The sequence below is a fragment of the Dendropsophus ebraccatus genome, chromosome 4, assembly GCF_027789765.1.
Source record: "Dendropsophus ebraccatus isolate aDenEbr1 chromosome 4, aDenEbr1.pat, whole genome shotgun sequence".
Classification (NCBI taxonomy): Eukaryota; Metazoa; Chordata; class Amphibia; order Anura; family Hylidae; genus Dendropsophus; species Dendropsophus ebraccatus.
The window spans coordinates 52,444,192-52,463,869 of NC_091457.1; the positions used below are offsets into that span (position 1 = coordinate 52,444,192).

Genomic DNA, 19,678 nt, shown 5'->3' on the forward strand with positions numbered 1-19,678 from the left:
ATGGGAACTCTAGGCCACGCCAATTTGACACAAGGCTGTAAGTTTAAAAGTTGCAGGTAATGTATGCTCTGGGGAGGGGGCTGCGGTTTCGGCAGCCCCCCGCTTAAAGGGGCCGGGTTACATATCCCCAGTGCAATCAATAGACCTTCACACTACATGGATTCGCAGTGGATTTCGCTGCAAACTTGCATCATGAAATCCGCTGCGAATCTGGTACGTGTTAAGCTACCCTTAAACTTGCAGCCCTGTGTCAAACTGGCGTGGCCAGTTTGACAATGTAGGTGATAAATGTAGGTGATAAATGCCCTTTAACATTTTTCTCAAGAATTGTGTAGATTTTATGTGCATTTTGTGAGTTTTACAAATTTTTACACTTCACTAAATGAAAGAAGCTACAAATTAATCTGCATGCAATAGTGCTGGCGAATTTACAATGTTTATAGGTAGACTGCTTGGCTGAGATAAGGTGTAATACCAAATAAAAGCGTGGTTTGGCACCCATATATGAGCATGATTTGGCAACCTTTGGCACGGGGACAATGGCAACATGGGTGATATATGTCTATGCACTTATATAGATTGATAGGTAGTTATTGCACTATATGTGAGGTGCTTATACACTTAAAATAGTAGCGTTGAGTGGTAGATGCTTTTGATGACCAAATGCTGATCTGCTTGTTGCAGAGGCAAGATGTACAGTAGTTACTTTACATGGTCAAGACACCCCTACAGTGTTCGTGCATTTGGTTTACAATGGAGTGTAGGTGTATTTTTGTTTACTCATTGAACATAATATCCATTTACATGAGACAAAGTATCTAACTTGTTTCCTTGGATTCACCCTGTGTGCTTTTGTAACCCTGTGTGGTAACACACTGTATACTCCTAGAGATCAGTGGTAGCTGGTAACACACTGTATACTCCTGGAGATCAGTGGTAACCGGTAACATGCTGTATACTCCTAGAGATCAGTGGTAACAGGTAACACACTGTATACTCCTGGAGATCAGTGGTAACTGGTAACACACTGTATACTCCTAGAGATCAGTGGTAGCTGGTAACACACTGTATACTCCTAGAGATCAGTGGTAACCGGTTACACACTGTATACTCCTAGAGATCAGTGGTAACAGGTAACACACTGTATACTCCTGGAGATCAGTGGTAACCGGTAACACGCTGTATACTCCTGGAGATCAGTGGTAACCGGTAACATGCTGTATACTCCTGGAGATCAGTGGTAACCAGTAACACGCTGTATACTCCTGGAGATCAGTGGTAACCGGTAACATGCTGTATACTCCTGGAGATCAGTGGTAACCGGTAACACGCTGTATACTCCTGGAGATCAGTGGTAACCGGTAACACGCTGTATACTCCTGGAGATCAGTGGTAACCGGTAACATGCTGTATACTCCTGGAGATCAGTGGTAACCAGTAACATGCTGTATACTCCTGGAGATCAGTGGTAACCGGTAACACGCTGTATACTCCTGGAGATCAGTGGTAACCGGTAACACGCTGTATACTCCTGGAGATCAGTGGTAACCGGTAACACGCTGTATACTCCTGGAGATCAGTGGTAACCGGTAACACGCTGTATACTCCTGGAGATCAGTGGTAACCGGTAACACGCTGTATACTCCTAGAGATCAGTGGTAACCGGTAACACGCTGTATACTCCTGGAGATCAGTGGTAACTGGTAACATGCTGTATACTCCTAGAGATCAGTGGTAACTGGTAACACGCTGTATACTCCTAGAGATCAGTGGTAACTGGTAACATGCTGTATACTCCTGGAGATCAGTGGTAACCGGTAACACGCTGTATACTCCTGGAGATCAGTGGTAACTGGTAACACGCTGTATACTCCTAGAGATCAGTGGTAACCGGTAACACGCTGTATACTCCTAGAGATCAGTGGTAACCGGTAACACGTTGTATACTCCTAGAGATCAGTGGTAACTGGTAACATGCTGTATACTCCTAGAGATCAGTGGTAACTGGTAACACGCTGTATACTCCTGGAGATCAGTGGTAACTGGTAACATGCTGTATACTCCTGGAGATCAGTGGTAACCGGTAACACGCTGTATACTCCTGGAGATCAGTTGTAACTGGTAACACGCTGTATACTCCTGGAGATCAGTGGTAACTGGTAACACGCTGTATACTCCTGGAGATCAGTGGTAACTGGTAACACACTGTATACCAGCCCTACAGTGTAGAAGCATTGGTCTCATACCAGCAGCTGATGGTGGGATGGCACCTGTCTGTATACTCCCCACTTTCCCCACTGGCCGACTGCCAGTATCTTATGAGATACAGATGCTAAGACGCATATGCAAAATTCCCCCAGATACCGCCCGTGTGCGGCTTACAGCCGCTCTAGCAGTACTGCCGCGCGGTACCCAAGAGGGACAGCCACATCCGCTCGCACTTCACCTCAGGGGTCGCGTTCAGTCACGGTCCGCTGCGGTGACGTCACTTCCGGCCCGTCCTTTAACCGCGCAAACTTCTGTCACCTCACGACAAGCTTATACTTATACTACAGTTCGGCTCCTGGACCCCACCCAGTGCCGACAGCTAGGAGGCGCAACTGACCTGTCAGCGCACCCCACATTGGCCTCACAAATGTCCCCCTAATCCACCCGCGCACCGCAGGGCAGACCGCTCCTCTTTCTCCCCGCACCGCACACTGTCCTGCCCCCGCACACTGCATACAGCTTCTCTCCGTGCACGCAGCAACGCCGATGCCGCCCTCGCACCTTGCCCGGCACACATCCCCCTGCAGAGCCTGGACATGATGTCTCTCCTCCAGCAGGCGCTGACGTGACATCAGTGCGCCTGCTGGAAGGTCTATTCACACGGCTGACAGGCTGAAGCAAGAAGATTGAGGGACCCGCTTCAGGTGAGTATAATGGGGTTTTTTGTGTTTGTGTTGGGCAATACAGGGGTATATTGTCACTACTGGGGCACAGCAGGATGGGGGCAGTCACTATTGGGGCACAGCAGGATGGGGGCAGTCACTACTGGGGCTCAGCAGGATGGGGGCAGTCACTATTGGGGCACAGCAGGATGGGGGCAGTCACTACTGGGGCACAGCAGGATGGGGGCAGTCACTATTGGGGCTCAGCAGGATGGGGGCAGTCACTATTGGGGCACAGCAGGATGGGGGCAGTCACTATTGGGGCTCAGCAGGACCGGGGCAGTCACTATTGGGGCATTGGCAATCATTTAATGGTAAATAACGGACGTTATTTAAAAACATTGCATTATGCACTATGCATTATTTGGAACGTTTTTTTTTTTCCTAAACAAGGCTGCCCAGAGTTCCCCTTTAAATTAGTGGAAAAGTTATTGCGCCCCTGCCTACACAGTCATTGGGTCATGTAAAAGCAAGGCTACATTGAAATACCACTCAGCCGAAGATGAGCTGATTGCCAATCATTCTTGGAGGAGGTGGGGGTGGCTGGGGAAAGAGCACTGCAAGGTGAGCGCAGATAGTGTCACAGATCCGCCACCGACCGTCAAATAGTTATTTTCATATATTTGTGTGTGTATATATATATATATATATATATATATATATATATATATATATGCTTGTAACCTTGTATTGTAATCCCATCTTTGATGATAATGAGATCTGAAGTGATCACACACAACAAAAAGTGTCAGTCTATTGGGGAAGCTTCATGGCCTGATTGAAAACTGCATGATTACAGAATTTTAAAAAATAGTTATCAAAATGTATTTATTTTTTTATAAGTATGTTTAACATAACAATAGGCCTTATGTTTACACAAAATACATTTTTAGGGTGTACGGCCACCGGCAGTAAAACCAAAAAGTTTTGTACGTACTGTTTGATATAAGTGATGACTTTTAAAAATGTTTTCTGTCATATAGTACTGCACAATAGAGATCATGACACAGAATACAGAAATTACACTTGCATTTTACTTTTTAATTATTGAGGGTGTTTCGCTTAACCTATAGCCACAACCCCATGTACACTTCATGCTTAGATTAAGTAGGAGGTCTCCATTCACAAAGATCCTTTTATGTAAGCCAAGCTTTCTCCATTTAACCTATCCAGCTATCAATCATGGTGTGGGACAAATGAGCCTGCTCACTTCTCCAGTATCACAAATGACACAGTGACCCGAGGCCAACATCTTTATTTGCTTCTCCAGTGATTCACTTCAGCAGATATTAAGCAATTTTATAATCCATGAAAGGCAAAATTAAAGGACACCATCCATAAAACTGAATAATTCCAATCAGCTACAAAGTGATGTCTGTATTACCTTATAAATTATATGGCCATACTGTGCAGTAATGTAATGAAGGAAAGATCATAATAATCAAATGCCCTGGGCACCTACTAATATGCATTTAATCACATGGCGGGAGGTGATTTGTCACTGCAGCTCACTGCATGGACATCCAGAGTACAGCGAGCCAAGAACACATCAATGATAGCAATATGAAACCCTCTTATCTGTGTATATATACATTATGTGTGGAGAAATAGATGGTAGATAAATATGCACGGATAAATTCCTTTAAAGATAGATGTTCTCCTGACAGATGATGGGGGGTATCACAAGAGGATCGGACATGCTGAATCTCAAATTGTGATCTCTTACAGTGGTTTACTCTGTTTACTTACTTTCTGGCATCAAAATACATGCGCACTCAGCTAGGCATGGAAGAATAGAGGGAATGTAGGGACTTGTGTTCCCATCAGATTCCTTATGCCTTTGCATTACTTTAGTCCTCCCTTCTAATGGTGCCACTCAGGCCACACCATTGTGAGATGTCTGACCAAGTCAGACAAACAACAGGAGATTTCTAGGTTCAGGGACGGTACATGGTATTGCCTGTTTAGCCAATTAGTGGTTGAGGCAGGAAATCACTAGCTTCTGAATGGCTGAGCAGGCAATATGTAGTGCCTGGAAGCGCTGTGCAGGGAGACTGTAGCTCAATGATACTGGCATCAGCAGTTTTTTTTTTTGTTTGTTTTTACCATGTGCCTGAGCACAGTGGTAAGTAACTCTGCAGAAAACCTTTCTCCCCCCCCCCCCTTGCGATCTTAAATCTTCATATTAGCCCCTGGATCCCTGTCTTTTGAATAAAGCCACGGGTAGCTCTCTATCTCAGCAGCTACAAAGAGAATGACTAGAGCTGCAGGTCCACATGCCGTACCCGTAGCTCTATATGGAGATTGCCGGGGATGTGGAGGTTGGACCCTTGTGATCTCTTACTTGTCCCCTATCCTGTGGAATACCATTTTATCATCACGTCCTGGTGGGAAGGACCTGCTCAACCAGTCACTGACTGCATCCTTGTCCCGCCCCAGTCACTGACGGGCTGACCGGGCATCAGGAGGTAATGACGGAGCTACAGAAGGCTTAAGTAGTGGCGCTGTGGTGCAGGAGGCAAGGGGATGGGTAAGTATAGATTCTTTACCATACCCCCTGCCCATCTGATTTTTAGATATTGCCCACAGTTCTTTAAAGGGCCAAAATTGCCATGGTTAGACAAGTGGGCTAGAACATCTTTAAAGAGGATGTACAACTTGGTACATCCTCTTTAACCTGAACCCACGGGTCAGTCGGCGCCAGCACGGGGAAGACGGTTCCGCGGTCCGTTTTTCGGACCGCCGCCCGGTTCCCGTACACGGCGCCATTCGATCCAGCAGTACCGGCCGGTGCTCAAGCACTGGAGGTAGGCCGGCCCGCCCCCAGTGGGAGGGAATTCCCTCCCCTGTATTACGCTGCTCCATTCATTCTAAGCGAGCCGCGTCATACAGGGGAGGGAATTCCCTCCCACTGGGGGCGACCCGGCTGACCTCCAGTGCTTGAGCACCGGCCGGTACCGCTGGATCGAATGGCGCTGTGCACGGGAACGGGGCCTCAGTCCGAAAAACGTCCGGCGACACCGGCTTCCCCGTGCCGGCGCCCATTGATCTGTCGGTTCAGGTTAAAGAGGATGTACCTGGTGGTACATCCTCTTTAAGAACAGTGATCTTGAGTGTTCCCTGTATGCAGTGGTTAATACCTACCAATTGTGCTTCAGAGAAGAAGATATGTAAACTAGCGACAGTCTTTAATGCCTAAGGGTTATTGATTATAGAATTTCCCAAAAATTTCAGACTTGGTTGCATCAAAATTTTCTAGGATTTATCTTAGGTGAATCACAGACAGGAGCGGGAACTCCTGTCACTGTAGGATTCACTGCTTGATTTATATTCACTGGACAGGGTGCAGAGCGTCCAGCCTAGTGAATATAGTGTGTGCGAGCGGCAATGCACATAGAGACTATCTCAATCTAAGATTAATGCTGACCCCTGTCTATCACCTACAATATTTGTAATGGACACATAAACATAAAAACTAGACTATGGAGCAATGGAAGAACATGACCTGGTCAAACTAATCACTTTTTCCCCCACATCATGTGGACCAACATGCACTAGGGGAAGAAGACAAACTGGTAGAGGCAGTGACACTGAGAATGTTCTACTGGTAACCTTGGTCCTGGAATTCCTGGGGATGGTATGTTGACATGTAGCACCTACCTTAAAGAGGATGTACCACCTGGTACATCCTCTTTAACATGAACCCACCTATCGAACGGCGCTGGCACAGTGAAGCCGATGCCGCAATCCGTTTTTCGGACCGAGGCCCTGTTCCTGTGCACGGCGCCGTTCTATGCACGGGAACCGGCCGGTGCTCAAGCACTGGAGGCCGGCTGGCCCGCCCCCAGTGGGAGGGAATTCCCTCCCCTGTATGACGCGGCTCCCTTAGAATGAATGGAGCCGTGTCATACAGGGAAGGGAATTCCCTCTCACTGGGGGCGGACCGGCCTCCAGTGCTTGAGCACCGGCCGGTTCCCGTACATAGAACGGCGCCGTGCACGGGAACGGGGCCTTGGTCCGAAAAACGGACCGCGGCATCGGCTTCCCTGTGCCGGCGCCGTTCGATAGGTGGGTTCATGTTAAAGAGGATGTACCAGGTGGTACATCCTCTTTAAATTGTTGCAGACCAAGTACACCCCTTCATGGTTTTCCCTAATGGCAGGGGTCTTTTTCAGCAAATGGTGTTCTCTCGCACTGTAAAAAAGTGTTCAGCAATGGTTTAAGGAACATGACAAAGACTTTTTGGTGTTTACTTGGCCTCTGAATTTCCCAGATCTGGTTGAGCATCTAAAAAAGTGTGCTGGAAAAACAAGTCAGATCCATGGGGGCCACACCAAACAACTTACAGAGGGTTCCAGTATACATATTTTAGCTCCATTTAAAAGCATATTTAACAAAGTAAAATCCCCAACATATAGTAATTAAATCTTTTCTGTAGTTCCCAACATAATATCTTATCACCTTATGACCAAAAATGTGATTTCTGGTCAATCATGCTTAGGGTCCATTTACACAGAAAGATTATCTGCCAAAGATTTGAAGCCAAAGCCAGGAATGGATTTGAAAAGAGGAGAAATCTCAGGATTTCCTTTATTACCTGATCTCTATTTATAGTCTGTTTCTGGCTTTGGCTTCAAATCTTTGGCAGATAATCTGTCAGATAATCTTTCTGTGTAAATGCACTCGGGTAATTATTGTGCATTTACACAGACAGATTTATCTGACAGATCTTTGAAGCCAAAACCAGGAACAGACTATAAACAGGGATCAGGTCATAAAGAAAAGACTGAGATCTATCCTCTTTTCAAATCCATTCCTGGCTTTGGCTTCCAAAATCTGTCAGATAAATCTTTCTGTGTAAACGCACCATTATGCTAAGTTTACACGGAGTGATTATCGGGCGAATTTTCGCGATAACGAATTCGAACGATAATCGTACGTGTAAACGCGGTGAACGATCGAAAAAGCGTTCATTTTGATCTTTTAACATGTTCATAAATCGTCGTTCGCAAAAAATTCGCCGATCGTTCCGTGTAAACAGTCGTTCACTGATTTTACCTATGTGTGAGATAGGCTTAAGCGATCGCAAAACTATCGCAAAACGAATTTTCTGTACGATATATCGTTCCGTCTAAACGCTGATCGTTATAAAAAATAAAATCGCTACTTTGAAATCGCTAATCGTACGATCGGACCAATAATCGCCTCGTGTAAACTTAGCATTAGTTGTAGCACGAGGAGTTATAGGAGGGTGAGCGGTTTGTCTATAAAATAGTAGAGGATGGGAATGAGGAACTAATGTTAGAGGATCAGCAGCGATAGGAATTGTAGCCTGCTACCCACATGAGTTGCTGATTAAGCCATTTAACATTTACATTTAGCCATTAACATTTAGAAACAGCTGAATATGTCATATTATAGGTTACTGCACAGTATAGCAATCAGCATGTGGAGTATAATGTATAGTAACTGCATAAAACTGAAAAAACTGCAGCAGTTTGTAGATACAGGATGGAGCTGCAGATCCCCATAATGCAGTAGTGTAGTACAACAGGCTAGAATAGAAAAGCAGGGCTGCTGTCAGAGGTCTGTGTAGTAACATGACAACAGGGGGAAGGGGTGTATGTTCAGCACGGACCAATGAGGAAGTAAGAATCACAGAGCTGTACAGGAGAACAGTGGCAGAAACTTTCTATACAGCAGAGTGAATGGCTGAGTGTGAATGCAGGCACAGTATAGCAGCAGTGTGTATAGCTGAGTGTAAGTGCAGGCACATTATAGCAGCAGTGTGTATAGCTGAGTGTAGGTGTAGGCACATTTTAGCAGGAATGGGGAGGATGGGAAACACAAGGGCTGACAGAGACTGCAGGGAGCATGAAGGAATGAATGAGCAGGGCAGATGTGGGCACATAAAGGGGTTACAGCAATGAAGAGATTACCTCCACAGTCCTGTCCCCTAATGCAAGCCCCAGCCTGAAGTGGATCTGCTATGATTTGGAAGGTGACGGAGACTTCCTGGGTCACAGTACAGGGCTGTACACACCGCTATGCAGAGCTTTTAAACCAAAGCAATGCTCTTAAACCAAGTTACAATTTTGAAAATCTGTGAGCTCTTGTAAAGCGCTCTCAATCCAAGTTACACTTAAACTTAAGGTACAACTGTAGTTAGAATTTTTGATTAGTGCTATACAGCTGCTCCTTTCTTTTTTCAAGTTTTTTTTTGTACGAAGGAAGCCAATATAACCAATAAAGGTGAACTATTAGCAGACAAATCCAACCTGCTGATAGCTCCCTATAGTCCACTGGGCACTGAAGATGAAGGTTTGTCACTTACCTTCATCCTTGACACTGTTCTTGTGTAGTGTTAATGTAGTGCTCCATACAGTAAGGCTTTTTGGCACTCCTCTGCCCTCAAAGAGCTGATCAGGCCAGCCTGCTTCATTGATAATCATTAAAGGGGTATTCCCCCCAAAATTATTTTTGCATTAATACATTGCTCACCCCTAGCTTTCCATATTTCCAATATAAAGTTATTATGGATTCTGCACAGTTTTGCTGTTATCTAGATGCACTCACCCCCACCAAATGCATAGAATCATCAGCTCTCAGTCCAACCCGACACTCTCCCTGCTCCTGGCCCCCACCCTTGGAGTCGGCATCACGTGTCTCTTTAATAGGCCGGGTTAGCGCTTCTAATGGTGCGTTTACACGAAACGATAATTGGCCTGATCGTACGATATACGTTGTCGGAGTAACAATTTTTTTTCATAACGATCAGCGATATATCGTACGGAAAAATCGTTTTGCGATCGCGCGCAGCCCGAGTTTCAAAACCCCATCCAATCTGGAGACAACAGTAGGGGGAAAGTGGCCATGTTTCTGTAGCGCTGGATAACCCCTTTAAGTGCTCTATGACCGCTGGTACCTGTAGGTGGTATCAGTTGATTTAGGTGCATGCACAGTGAGCTATCCCAAGTCTGTCAGCATTTGAATACCCCCACTGTGTGTGTGTGTGCTGCAATATCTCTCAGAGGGCACCCTGGGAGAGCAGGAAGTCGGGACCCCGTGCAGCAAGTCGGATTGAGGGCTGGTGATGTATGTGCAGGCGGGATGTGGGTTAAGGGGGCAGGTCATTTACATACTGGCAGCCGTCTGAAAGATCCATTGCAAGTATGCATTCACAAGGAACTGCCAGGACCTTGGATTGTAACAGATCTCGCTGCAAAACTCGCAGCGAGATTTCCCCTGCAATTTGTCCTGTGTGAAGCTTCCCTAATGCCGTATTATAGTGTGGCTGGTTTGTAAGGGTTACAGTGGGTGAGTTTCCTTTTGAGCAGGTGGTTTTAATTTTACAATACATTGGTGTATACGTTAGAAGGAAAATCATTTAACCAACTATCCCTATTATTACTATAATATCTCACTTAAAAATAACAAAAGTTGTGCTCATCTTTTCTATTTTCTTACTGAATATTTTCCACTATTATTTAACTGATGCAAAGGTAGAATCATTATAGCAGGGCAGCTGATACACAGTCATCATTCAGCTCACACATAATAAGAAAGTGAAAGCTTTTTTCAATTTACTATCAGCATATTGTTGGCAGTCATTGCTTGACAGATCATTTCAGCAGTAACAAAAAAATATGTGAAATATTTTTCAGTGTTTGCACACTTTTTTTTTAATCATCAAAACTTTAAGATTACTGAAACCACAGAAACCAAGCACCCTAGTGTAAAGAATTTGGCACCAGGGCATTTGTACATCCTTTTTTGCAGCTCAAATATTGCAGCAGATAGATGCTATGTATAAAGCTATGGGGCTGCAGTAGTAAAGTGCAGATCAGTGCTGGATAAGTATACTGCACAGATCATTATGAGAGATTAGTGCAGTAATAATTAAAGTCCCCAAGGGGGACTAAAAGTTAAAGAGGTTGTCCAACATTTTTTTCTTATTGGAAATGTGAATAAATTGTAATCTGTCCCTTTCCCTTAGTGGTTTTCTCTAACCTTTTTTCGCCTCTGTGTCCCTGGGCCTCCTCCTCTGTTGCTGCTTGTTGGATTTGTGTTTGTTTACATAAAGAACTTCCAGGTCACAGGGGTCAGCAGTGACATCACAGCTCTGCAAGCCTGTAGCTCCGCCCACTCCTCTCTGAATCTAGCTCCACTTATAGGGTGGGTTCACACTGAGGAATTCTCGCGGATAAACTCCGCGGAATTCTGTCGGCTGTCCGTGCGCCTTTCCGCTGGCTCCGTAGACACCATTCTGTGGGCCGGCTGATTCCGCATTCCGCCGAAAGTGACATGTAACTAGTGCGTACTACACTGTATTGCTGGGATTTTTAGTACACCTTTATAAAACTTCACTGCTCATTGTAAAGGGAGTATCACATCTAGGTCCAGATAGTACCGTACAGCCCCCCCCCTAAACTAGTGGGTACTACACTCTATTGCTGGGATTTGTAGTACACCTTTATAAAACTTCACTGCTCATTGTAAGGGATCCAGAGAAAGCACCAAGGAATCATCTAATGGTGCGTTTACACAGACAGATTTATCTGACAGATTTTTTTAAGCCAAAGCCAGGAATGGATTTTAATAAAGGGGAAATCTCAGTCTTTTCTTTATGACCTGTTCTCTGTGCATAGCCTGTTACTGGCTTTGGCATAAAAAAATCTGTCAGATAAATCTGTCAGTGTAAACACACCATTAGACTCTGCACTTTTCCAGCAACTTCCCTCCCATTTTCCCACCTATAGGGTCTCAAACAGTAGTGATTATCCTGTTTGGTGTCATGTGCAGTAAAGTGAGTAGGTATGTGGGTTGTCCCCTGTATGGACATATGTACTGTATGGATTTCACAGAATTACTTTTTTAAAAATTTGGCGTTCATGGCTCTCAGCACAAAAGGTTCCCTACCCCTGGATTAGGGTGAGAAGTTTCCAACTGAATTCTGGATTTAATGGACAACCAGTGCAGTGACTGGTACACAGGGGAGACGTCAGTGTAACTGCTGGAAAGGAAGATAAGTCTGGCTACTGTATTCAGGATAGACTGGAGAGGGGAGAGCTTAGAGAAAGGAAGACCAATTAGTAGGTAGTTACAATAGTCAAGACGAGAATAGATCAGGGTGACAGTAGGAGTCTGAGCTGTGTCAATGGTAAGAAATGGGCATATTCTGGAGATGTTTTTAAGATGTAGATGACAGGAGCGTGCAGATAGATAGATCCAAGTCTAGCATATCCCCCAGACATCAATCTTGATGCACAGGAGTGATGCTAGTACCACAGACAGAGTGAGATGTCAGGCCGGGGTTGGTTAGAGGGAGGAAATACAAGAATTCTGTTTTAGAAAGACTGAGTTTCAGAAATAGAGAGGTCATAATGTTAGAAAGAGCAGATACACAGTTACTAGCGTTTTGCAGGATTGCAGGGGTGATGTCACGGAAAGAGGTGTATAGCTGGGTGTCATCAGTGTAGAGATGGTAGGTAAGGCCAAACCTGCTGATGGTCTGTCTGATGGGGGCTGTATAGAGGGAAAAGAGGAGGGCAATCAAGACTGATCCCTGGGGAACACCAACAGTAAGAGGTAAGGGAGAAGAAGTAGAGCCAGAGAAGGTTACACTGAAGGAGTTGTCGGAGAGGTAGGAACAAAATCAGGAGAAAAAAAGAATCCTTAAGGTCAAGAGAGCGGAGCATGGAGAGGAGGAGCTGGTGGTCCACAATGTCAAACGCTACTGAGAGATCCAGGAGAATCAGCAAGGAGTAGTTTCCTTGTGACTTGGCCTTCAGGAGATAGTTTGACACCTTGGTGAGAGCAGTTTCAGTGGAGTGAAGGGATCGGAAGCCAGACTGTAGAGGGTTGAGAAGAGAGTTGTCAGAGAGATAGCGGGTTAGGTGAGAATAGACCAGACGTTCCAGGAGTTTAGAGATGAAGGGGAGATTGGAGACAGGTCGATAGTTGGCTGTACAGGATGGCTGAAGGTTTTTTCAGTAATGGGGTTACTACAAAATGTTTGAAGGAGGAGGGAAAGATACCAAATGAGAGGGAGAGTTTAAAGGGAAACTATGATGTCTAGTGGGCGGCAGAATACGCTGTGAAAAAACCTGCTGCGCTTAAGCTGCACTCCTGATGCAGACACGCGCCAGATACGGATTCCTTCCGGCAGCACAGTTAAGTCACTCTATTGAGTCAAAGTCTCTAATAAAAAATGTAACCCTCTTTACTTGAACATGAGTAAAGTTACATTGCAATCAGCTGCTGGAAGGAATCAGTATCTGTCACATGCCTGCATCGGGAGCGTGGTTGGAGCGCAGCGGCAGTTTTTATCATAGCGTATCCTGGCACGTGCTAAACATTATAGTTTCCCTTTAAATATTTTAGTGAAGTGAGTAATGACAGCAGGAAAGAGTGATTGGAGGAGGTGTGAGATAATAGGGTCACTTGGGCAGGTAGTAGGAAGAGAGAAGGAGAGGAGCTTGGAGAAAGAAAAGGATCTATGGGACTTTGGGGCTGGGAGGTGATGTCAGAACGGATAGTGCTATTTCCCTCAATTTAGTAGATCAGGCAGGCTTCAATTTCTTTAAAAAAAATCTTGACATCACGACCCGGGTGTATGTACCTGAAGGGTCCAGCAGGGAGTGCAGTATATGTAGAAGTATAGAAGTAGAAGTCTATGCAGGAGTATATGTAGTGCCATCATCCCCGTCCCCATGCAGCAGGTGAATTCTTTAGTTACCATCTATGCCGTTCCCATCTACCTCCCTCCATCCCCATGCTGCCCGCTCATGTGCCTCCCTACCTCCCAGTGTTGCCTGGTACCTGCTCATGTGCTAGCCTCCCTCCCCGTGCGGCCCGGTGTCTGCTCATGTGCCTCCCTTCCTGTGCTGCCCGCTCATGTGCCTCCCTTCCTGTGCTGCCCGCTCATGTGCATCCCTCCCCGTGCTGCCTGCTTATGTGCCAGCCTCCCTCCCCATGCTGCTTGGTGCCCGCTCATGTGCCTCCCTCCCACCTGTCCCGCGCTGCCTGGTGCTGTGCAGCAGGGTGAGAGCTACTTATCGACCTTCCTCTATTGGTCCCTGCCGCTCTCTCCCCCTAATCATTAATTACTGCAGTGGCACGGAGAGGGAGGCTGGCACATGAGCGGGTACTGGGCAGCAAGGGGAGGGAAGCACATGAGCAGACAACATGGGGAAGGAGGCAGATGGGAACGGGATAGATGGTAACTAAAGAGTTCACCCACTGCATGGTAGGGGGCTGGGGATGGGAATGATTGCACTACATAAACTTCTGCATAGACTTCTACTTCTATATTTCTACATATACTGCACCTCCTTCTGGACCCTTCAGGTACATACACCCGGGTTATGACGTCACATTTTTTTAAGAGAAATTGAAGCCTGCCTGATCTACTAAATTGAGGGAAATAGTACTATATGTGCATTTCCCATAATTAGTGTACATTAAGAATTTGTTTAACTTTGCTTATCTAATAACATATTAAATATAGATTTTACCTGGAGTTCTCCTTTAAGAATAGAGTTAAAGTTATCAAAGAGGCATTTTGGATTGGTGGCCAATGAGGAGATAAGAGAGGTGAAATAGGCTTGTTTGGCAAGATGAAGGGCAGAGTAATAGGTTTTGAGAATGAATTTGTAGTGAATGAGTGTAGTGAGATGGAATCTGCTGAGGTTCTAGATTTCTTCCACAGATGTTCAGCAGTCCTTGAGTACTGCTGAAGAAAGCCAGTTTTTGGAGTGTGCCAGAGCTTCTGGTATCTGTGACAGGGTGTGCGGAGATTAGGGGAAACTAGTTTTCAGGGTGTTGTTATAGTGTTTGGCTGCTATGTTTGGGCAGGTGAGGGATGACATTGGGGACAGTGAGGATTGTAGGCAGTCTATGAGTTGGTTGAGTGTTGATACCATGCAGATTTCTGTATCTGTGTGGGGAAGGAGTGTCAAGAGGGGGGGGGGGTGGATGTTTGTGACTGAGAAAGAAAGAACATTGTGGTCTAATAACTCAGATAGGTCATTTATAAAGTTGGAAACTAAACAGTGTCGGAAGAAGATCAGGTCGAGGGAATTCTGACTTTTGTGTGCGGGAGATTTAGTTAGCTGTTAGAGGCCAAAGGGGAGGTTAAAGGGGTAGTGCAGCGGTAAAGAATTATTACAGTTATGCTCAGCCAATCGCGACTGAGCAGCCGATGACACTGAAGAGGGCGGCTGGCACTCAGGACGCTCGGAGGGATTCGGCCCGGCCGCCCGAAGACGACATCGCAGACTGAAGATCGGAGACGAGTCGGCACGTGACAGGTATGTTTAGCGCACCACACTTCCGGGTACACGGGTGGGGGTGGTGGGACACGGGGAACGGGGCCATTCACAGACATAACATACATTACAAAGTTGTATAACTTTGTAATGTGTGTTATTCTGTCAATAATTCTTTACCGCCGCACTACCCCTTTAAGTAGAAGCTGAGAGGCAGGGGAGGAGATTGGAATATCGATGGGGATGTATAAGTCACTCAGGATTAGTGTGGGGACTTATGTGGATAAGTAATGAGGGAGCCAGGTGGCAAAGTGGTCAAAGAATTGTCGAGGGGAGCCGGGGGTGGGATAGATAACAGCAGCTCTAAGGGAAAGTGTATGGAAGAGTTTGAGGGTTCAAACTTTAAAGGAGGGGAAGGAAAGTGAGGGTCTAGGGTGGATGACCTGGAAAGTGCATTGCGGGGAAAGAAGAATACCAACCCCCTCCACTATGCCTACCCTCAGGTCTGGGGGTGTGGGGGAGTTAAATTGGAACTCCAGATAAGAAAAACTTGTTTTCTATTAAAAGTACATTAAAAGTTAAATATGTGTCTATACAATGTATTACCGTATCTGTGCGGTTCTGCCACACTGGTAGCTGATAGAAATCCAGGAAGTGAAAAAAATGGCCCCTGTGCAAATCCACATTGTCTCCTGCTCCTTCTGCTCTCCCACCTTAGGAGACACATTTTCAATGCCTCTGTCTCACATTGTGTGTGTTTGCTAAGATCAGGCTGATGATGCAGACAGGGGGCAGGGCGTGATTTCCCAGGAGGCTTGGCTGGATCCCCTAATCCCGAGTGATTCACCATCTCTGACCGGCCAGAAGCAGGTGTTGAACTGATTTCTATAATTGTGCAGAAGTGTGCAGTGAAATTAGGGCTGTGTTCCCACATGTTGGAGTGTCATCGCAGTACTGCAGCGTATTCACAAAAATGATGCAGTAAAACAAGTAAATGATGCTAAACAGCAGAGAGGATCAGAGCCTTATTGTGGGGCTCAACTTTAAAGATAACAGATGCTTGATCATAATATGTGCGTGGAAATGAAAAGAAAAAAATTCAAAAAGTTCTTTACTTTATTCCAATAACAGCATTACAGGTAGAGAATACAGCGAGCTGTGTGGTGTTACAGGTAGAGAATACAGTGTGCTGTGTGGTGTTACATGTAGAGAATACAGCGTGCTGTGTGGTGTTACAGGTAGAGAATACAGCGTGCTGTGTGGTGTTACAGGTAGAGAATACAGCGTGCTGTGTGGTGTTACAGGTAGAGAATACAGCGTGCTGTGTGGTGTTACAGGTAGAGAATACAGCGTGCTGTGTGGTGTTACAGGTGGAGAATACAGTGTGCTGTGTGGTGTTACAGGTAGAGAATACAGTGGGCTGTGTGGTGTTACAGGTAGAGAATACAGCGTGCTGTGTGGTGTTACAGGTAGAGAATATAGCATGCTGTGTGGTGTTACAGGTAGAGAATACAGCGAGCTGTGTGGTGTTACAGGTAGAGAATACAGCGAGCTGTGTGGTGTTACAGGTAGAGAACACAGTGTGCTGTGTGGTGTTACAGGTAGAGAATAGAGCGTGCTGTGTGGTGTTACAGTTAGAGAATACAGGGTGCTGTGTGGTGTTACAGGTAGGGAATACTGTGTGGTGTTACAGGTAGAGAATACAGCATGCTTTGTGGTGTTACAGGTAGAGAATACAGCGTGCTGTGTGGTGTTACTGGTAGAGAATACAGCGTGCTGTGTGGTGTTACAGGTAGAGAATACAGCGTACTGTGTGGTGTTACTGGTAGAGAATTCAGAGTGCTGTGTGGTGTTACAGGTAGAGAATACAGCGTGGTGTGTGGTGTTACATGTGCTGTGTGGTGTTACAGGTAGAAAATACAGCAAGCTGTGTGGTGTTACAGGTAGAGAATACAGCGTGCTGTGTGGTGTTACAGGTAGAGAATACAGTGTGCTGTGTGGTGTTACAGGTAGAGAATACAGCGTGCTGTGTGGTGTTACAGGTAGAGAATACAGCGTGCTGTGTGGTGTTACTGGTAGAGAATACAGCGTGCTGTGTGGTGTTACAGATAGAGAATACAGTGCTTTGTGGTGTTACAGGTAGAGAATACAGCGTGCTGTGTGGCGTTACTGGTAGAGAATACAGCGTGCTGTGTGGTGTTACAGGTAGAGAATACAGTGTGTAGTGTGGTGTTACTGGTAGAGAATACAGAGTGCTGTGTGGTGTTGCGGGTATAGAATACAGCGTGCTATGTGGTGTTACAGGTAGAGAATACAGTGTGTAGTGTGGTGTTACTGGTAGAGAATACAGCGTGCTGTGTGGTGTTACAGGTAGAGAATACAGTGTGCTGTGTGGTGTTACAGGTAGAGAATACAGAGTGCTGTGTGGTGTTACAGGTAGAGAATACAGCGTGCTGTGTGGTGTTCCAGGTAGAGAATACAGTGTGTAGTGTGGTGTTACTGGTAGAGAATACAGAGTGCTGTGTGGTGTTGCGGGTATAGAATACAGCGTGCTATGTGGTGTTACAGGTAGAGAATACAGTGTGTAGTGTGGTGTTACTGGTAGAGAATACAGCGTGCTGTGTGGTGTTACAGGTAGAGAATACAGTGTGCTGTGTGGTGTTACAGGTAGAGAATACAGAGTGCTGTGTGGTGTTACAGGTAGAGAATACAGCGTGCTGTGTGGTGTTACAGGTAGAGAATACAGTGTGCTGTGTGGTGTTACAGGGAGAGAATACACTGTGTGGTGTTACAGGTAGAGAATACAGCGTGCTGTGTGGTATTACAGGTAGAGAATACAGTGTGCTGTGTGGTATTACAGGTAGAGAATACAGAGTGCTGTGTGGTGTTACAGGTAGTGAATACAGCGTGCTGTGTGGTATTACAGGTAGAGAATACAGTGTGCTGTGTGGTGTCACAGGTAGAGAATACAGAGTGCTGTGTGGTGTTACAGGTAGAGAATACAGTGTGTAGTGTGGTGTTACTGGTAGAGAATACAGCGTGCTGTGTGGTGTTACAGGTAGAGAATACAGCGTGCTGTGTGGTGTTACAGGTAGAGAATACAGTGTGCTGTGTGGTGTTACTGGTAGAGAATACAGTGCTGTGTGGTGTTACTGGTAGAGAATACAGCGTGCTGTGTGGTGTTACAGGTAGAGAATACAGCGTGCTGTGTGGGGTGTTACAGGTAGAGAATACAGCTTGCTGTGTGGTGTTACTGGTAGAGAATACAGCATGCTGTGTGGTGTTACAGGTAGAGAATACAGCGTGCTGTGTGGTGTTATAGGTAGAGAATACAGCGTGCTGTGTGGTGTTACAGGTAGAGAATACAGTGTGCTGTGTGGTGTTACAGGTAGAGAATACAGTGTGCTGTGTGGTGTTACAGGTAGAGAATACAGAGTGCTGTGTGGTGTTACAGGTAGAGAATACAGTGTGCTATGTGGTGTTACAGGTAGAGAATACAGTGTGTAGTGTGGTGTTACTGGTAGAGAATACAGAGTGCTGTGTTGTGTTGCGGGTATAGAATACAGTGTGCTGTGTGGGTGGGACCACAACAAAATCATAAATTACAGCAAATAATTCAGTAACACAATGAAACAATGTGTGAACACAGCCTACATGTTCTGCAACAGATTTTGGCAGGGAATGGGCAGGGTGGAGGACTGTGATGAACAGCTGAGGGAAAGCATTGCATTCTGGAACCTGTTGTACTGTGTACAACTGATCAACCAGGAAGTGCGGAAACACAAAACAGAACAAACCCCCCCCCAAAACAAATGGATTTTTGGTGGTTTCAAAACTGGAATAGACAGGTAAGTAATGCTTTATGCTTCTGCAGAAGTTTCATTTTTTTTTAACCTCTACCTGGAGTTCCCCTTTAAAGACCACCATAGGATAGAGATGCAGGGGAAGCAGTGTCAGATGGTTATAACCAGGTTTCAGTCAGAGCCAGAAGGGTGAAGGATTTGGTAATGAAGAGGTCATGACTGATTTTGTCACACACTGAGCGAGAGTTCAGGAGAGCGCAGATGAAGGATACCGGAGAGACAGATGGACCAGAAGATGTCCGACAGTGATTCTTAGATTAAAAAAGTTCTTGGAGGGAAAAGAGACGGATTAACAATAGGGAAAGGTGGACCTGGATTAAGAGAGATATCACCAGCAGCAAGAAGCAGAAGGATAAAGAGAGACAGCAGATTGTTAAGGCTAGGTTCACACTGCGTTTTCAGCATCCGTTTAACGGATCCGTTTTTTTTAACGTCCAGAAAAATAGGGTCAGCAACGTTTTTTGGTCCGTTTTAGTCCGCCAAAAAAAACGGATCCGTTTTTTTTATAATGGAAGTCAATGGAAAAACGGATGCACACAAATGAATCCGTTTTTTGCTATCCGTTTTTTATTCGTTTTTTGCAAAAAACGGATGCGTTAAACGGATGCTGAAAACG

General features: G+C 45.6%; 1 protein-coding gene across 1 annotated transcript in view; it reads right to left on the minus strand.

The window, feature by feature from the left end:
* The window catches only part of CCDC73 (coiled-coil domain containing 73), a 76,137-nt gene extending 73,764 nt beyond the window's left edge, over positions 1 to 2,373 (minus strand). The window contains exon 1 of the mRNA XM_069965780.1: positions 2,247 to 2,373. The gene's annotated coding sequence lies outside the window, so the exon portion shown is untranslated. The remainder of the gene's footprint in view (positions 1 to 2,246) is intronic.
* Positions 2,374 to 19,678: the final 17,305 nt, after the last annotated feature.